At 29.9% G+C, this 5,537-nt stretch overlaps 1 long non-coding RNA gene across 1 annotated transcript; it reads left to right on the forward strand.

Annotated features, from left to right (window-relative positions):
* Positions 1-899: 899 nt before the first annotated feature.
* On the forward strand, positions 900-1,839 carry LOC145029307 (uncharacterized). Its single transcript, XR_013676463.1, has 2 exons — positions 900-1,221; positions 1,317-1,839. It is a non-coding gene; the product is annotated as an uncharacterized LOC145029307 (long non-coding RNA).
* The last annotated feature ends 3,698 nt before the right edge of the window (positions 1,840-5,537 follow it).

Consider the following 5,537-nt stretch of genomic DNA (forward strand, 5'->3'; position numbering starts at 1 on the left):
GGATCCTCGGTCCGTTGCGATGAAGATAAAGATTCATTTATGTTCGAGATGGAGATGTGGATTGAGGTTCCCAATATTATCCATAAATAATCCTCTATGAAAATATGCATGGTATATCATATATGGACCATCAAAGAAAATATCACATGTCAAGAAGCCATGCTCGTTTTTTAATGTATTTTAATTTGGAAATCAGTATAAGACACAAGTAATTCATTCATATCAATTTATTTTTGGGTTGGAATTAGATTAGACAAAAAAAAAAAAAGAATACACTTTGATTGCTCTTTTTCATCTCGATCAATGTATCTGAAATATGGGCCTTGCAGGTCTAACCCGTTACCGCATGTTGGATTGGGCCGGGACTTTTTACCCGTTAACCTTTCCCTGCAATATGCAAACTGCAAAACACCTTTCATGATTCACTTCACCATTTTCGTTCCAATCTTTGGGTCTTCTCCATCTGCATCATCCTTCATCTCCCGTTTGGGTTTGATTCAATGTTGAAGAACACGAAATTAGGGATTTCTCCATCTGCATCTATGAATCGTGATACCCTTTTTTGTTCCCCATAGCCAAAACTTTAAGTTGCCAGAATCGACAGATAGAAAATGAAACCCTAATCCGGCTGGAGCTCCTGTTTTGTCAGGTTAATAAGAAAACGGGTGGTGAAGTACTGAAGAATGTATCTCGATTGTGATGAAAGGACGGGTTCATGGTGAATGGTGATGCTCTTCACAAGATTTTGATGCAAAAGGTTCCATTATTATATGAAACAAGAAGGGACAAATATTGGAAAATAATTTTAATAGAATATAGTGTATATTTTTCTGTATTTTGTTTTTAAAAACGTCTTGAAAATTTAAACACGTGTCTTTCAAAATTCAAACAGTGAACGTGAAGATGCAAAGTAAGAATGACAAGTTGGCTCTCATGTCTTTTTCTTTATGCCCACTCTTACAATCCTGGATACCCACGTGCATCATGTTGAAACTTAAAAAGGGGTTATTCTCTTACTGTTTTTTTCTTATTCAACTTTATTTGATTCCCATTTTCAAATGGAACAAATCCTCGTATGTACATAGTTCATCTACTTATAAGCATTCATAAGCCGCACTAACCCACATAAGAGCAATATAATGAAGTCTCCAATGCTTCTTGCATTCTTCTTCATTCTTTTGTGTGCTCAATTCCTATCTAACTTGGCTCTTGAATCTCAAGGTAAGATTTTTTTTTTAATATAAATATTACACTTATCTATAACCGTTAAATTCATGAAAAGTTTATTATTTAGTATTATGTATTTAATCATGTAGAGGAGAAAGGCACGCCTAGTTTGAGTGAAAATGGTTATAATGGAGATGATGGCTTGAAACGTGATCAATTGATGCTATCGAAGGCAAGTAAAGGGAAGGGTACATATGGTGGTCAAAACGATCGTCCTCCTAGTACTAAGAAAAGTAGAGCGATCTCTATACTCTCAAAACCACCCGTATACTTTTCAAATACTGGTATTGGTGGTATTGTCGTATCTATGATCCTTATTTTCGGTTTATAGTTCATGGGCACATATGAAGATGCAAAATCTGTTTCTTTTCGCTCTCATGGTCTTCCGGTTTGTTTGATTTAGTAAAACTAAGAGGTGGCTTGGTATATAATTTTCTGGAACGTTGTATGATTGATTTTTTGAATTTCAAAGGTTGTGTCTTTGAGATTCGACATATGTCAACTTAATTTTGGAATGTTTCATACTTGTGATACTGATAGGCCACCTTGATGGTGGTGGAACATTGTATGATTTGTTTAGAATGTTTTGTGGAAACAATAGTTCGTGTGTAATGTTGTGGTTATGGTGTTTGTATTTGTATTTATATCTGTATTGTGGTTTTATTTAGTTTGTTATATTGTATTATATTTTACATCTTTGAGCTAGAAATACATTAAAGCAAATAAACAGGTTAAAAATAAACATAATTATACACGATTTGGTATTAGGGAATTGGGCGTATGCAAAATAAGATAAAAATGGAAACAATATAGTATGGAAACCATTTATTTTCTTTCTCTGGAAAAAAAAATATTCGTCTCAAATTAATTGTCAACATTTGATTTTTTAAGTGTTATTTTTAATTTTAACCTTAAATATTTTTAATTTTAATTGTTATTTTTTAATTTTAACATTAAATATTTTTAATTTTAATAGATAATGCTTAATAAATACATATCACAAGTCACATATGACTAATAAAATTATATTGCTCTAAGATAAAATGTTTTGAAAAAAATTCCAAGAACGACATTGTCACACATGACTTATAAAATTAGGGTAAATTAAATGAACGGTTCCTATGGTTTTAGATAATCTATATGTTTGGTCCTTAATTATTATTTTTTAACTCTGACGGTTTTTTTGATAGATCTTTGTTGTGTGTTTGGTCTCTGCTAGACCTAAACAGATTATGTTGTCATTCTTTATTTCTTTTATTTATTTATTTATTGATTATTGATTATTTACATCTTTTTAATTTATTTATTGATTATTGAATATTTATAATTTAAAAATAAAATAAATTACCTACATCCTTTCAAATACTCTAATTCCATCTTCTCTCAATGTCGAGATCATAGAGCAATCGATGCCCTAATCCTCGTCTGGACAACCATCGACAACAAACTGCTTTTGATCTCAACTACTTTAGGGCTCCGTCGTCGGTGGCCGATGTAGATCTCCACCACCGCTGCCCGATCCCTACATCACAGTTATGCGATGGGAAGAGGATCTTTGACAAAGTCGTGTTAGGGCTAAATCCATGGGTTTTAATACTGATTCTAATCTACACTTTACCATATTTAATTTCTCTGTTCTTTTTTTCGTAGAATGTATAGATGGCGATGAAAAAATCACAGATCCATTTCCGTGGTGGCATGGTGGTTTTTGTGAACAGAAATGGACGAGACATGGAGCTTCTAGGCGAGAGGGTGGTAAGAAACGATGTAGTTCCATTTTACAAGTTTAATATTTTAGTTTTTGATTTTTATCTTTATGTTCATTAAAGATTTTGGCTAGACAAAGAAGATGCTTTGTCGGAGAGGACGAGGGACAATGGCTAAACGGACGATTCATATTTTCATAAAGAGTTGTGGGGTATGAACTAGGCCACCTTATTTATTTAACAGTTTTTAATAAATAAAAAATAAACAATAAACCAATTAAAAATAAATAAATAAGGCAATAGTAGTTTTAGGTTCGGCAAGGACCAAACACGCAAAAAAAATTACATTTTAGGGACCGTCTGAGTTAAAAAAAAAAAAAAAAAAACAAATTAGCGACTAAACACATAGATTACCATAACTGTTGGGTTTAGATACGAAATAAAAGTTTGTTTTTCATAAAAATAGGCAACGAAAGACTTTAAAAATAAAAGTTTATTTTTTGTTCATAACAAAACCAAGCCATTATGGATCCATTTATAGAGGTTAGAATGAAATAAAAACAATCATATGATGTTTTAGAGATAACCTTTGAAGCTTTTGAAGCCACTTGGTTTTGTTGACGAAGATAGCAAAAAAAGTGTATGATTTCTCTATAACTATACACCATCAAGAGTAAGACACTTGGAATGTAAATTCCTTATTATATTATGGAGTATCTTAAGCCTTTAAGTGCTTAACTCAAATAAGCACTAAAGAGAACAATTTAAGAGGTCTTCTAAACACCAAAGTAAAACATCAAAATGCATGGAGATGAAGCATCTCCACACTTACGATTTTAGAGAGAAGAAGGGAAGAAAGAAGTGTTTCACTCTTGCAAAAATGCAAGCCTCATGCATTTCTTGTATAGTCCATGAAAAGTAAGGCCTTACCATTAAAATACTCTAAAGTAATGGCTAGCCTTTGGAAGCATGGTAGACAAAGCATGGACAAAGCAACCTCCATATTTGTTTATTATTTTCGGCCATACCTTCTTAAAAGAAGATGATTCTTTATTTTTTATAAACTTCAAGTTTATAAAATATAAACTTTGTCTTTAGGTAAAAGACAAAGGAATCCAACTAATCCAAAATGTTGTTCATGATTTATTAATTCATACCATATGAAATAATAACTAGTTATACTCTTTTATAATTATTACTTTCACAAAAATAATAACTATTCCCTAATTAAAATACAAGAATTGATATTTTTTTATTAATAATCATATTAATAATAAATATACAAAATGTGTCAACTTGATAAATGTGTGATCCTATATTATCATATATTATTAGCAATGTCACTCTATAAAGATTCTTAGACATATAGATCCAACACAAACCACATTGCCCATTAGCCTAATTAACTTATAAAATTATATATCAGTCAACTTTTAGACAAAATTTCATAACTGGTCCATTTGGTTTGCAAATATTGCATTTCCAGGAATTATATGAAAAACGTAACACTGCTGGTCCCTATGGTTTATATATATATATATATATATATATATATATATATATATATATATATATATATATATATATATATATATATATATATATATATATATATATATATATATATAATTTCAATTTTTCATAAATGATTTTTGAAGTATACATAATTTTCATATTTGGTCCGGGAATTTTGGTCATTTAGAAAATAAATAACTACTCAAAAGTTAAACTTAACACCAAAATGACTATTCATGCGATTTTCGAAACAATATGGACCAATAACATGATATTTTTTTTCGTAGAAGTCCTAAAAAAATGCAATATTTCGCAAAACACAGTAACCACTTATAAAATTTTGTCTAATTTTTATTTCAAAAAAGTTATTTTCAATTAACATATAAGGGAATATGATTAATTAAGTATATATAAATAAATAATAGCCTGTAATCAGTAGAACAATTTTTATTTTTGGTAACGAATTCCATTATTTAACTTTAAATTAAAAAAAATACCCTTTTTAATATTGAGTTAAAAGATAGTTTAATTGAAATAAAACTAATAAAAATTATGTTTTTTTCATAGTTTTACTTATAATTTGACTTCTACAACAATTTTACTTGTAAAATAGTTGAAAAAGATGTTAGAGGATATTTGAATTTTACTTGTAAAATAGTTGAAAAAGATGTTAGAGGATATTTGAGTAGGGTGATGGTGGAGAACCAGATTTCTTTTTGATCTTGTAGTTCACTTTCTGAACTTATATTCCCACCCTATGTCTGAGTTATAGGAAATTCAGTTTGGGATAATCCAAAAGGACATTTGTGTATCTAGGCACAGAAACACAAACCAAATCACTAGAGGGTTCTGAGTTCATATAGAAGAAGAAGAAGAGCTGAGAAAGGTATGATCTACGGCTCCATAGAAGAGTTGTATTTATACTTGAAAGATTAGGGTAAATTTTCTAAATAAGTTATACGAATCTTGAAATTAATGGCATAATTAGTGGAAACCAAAATTAATGAGATCTGTTAATTTTACCATAATTACCCACTAGGTAAATCTTCTAAATTTGTTATCAAAATCTCGAAATTAATGAAAAAAAAT

Source organism: Lactuca saligna, chromosome 1 (genome assembly GCF_052625555.1).
Source record: "Lactuca saligna cultivar CGN05327 chromosome 1, ASM5262555v1, whole genome shotgun sequence".
NCBI lineage: Eukaryota > Viridiplantae > Streptophyta > Magnoliopsida > Asterales > Asteraceae > Lactuca > Lactuca saligna.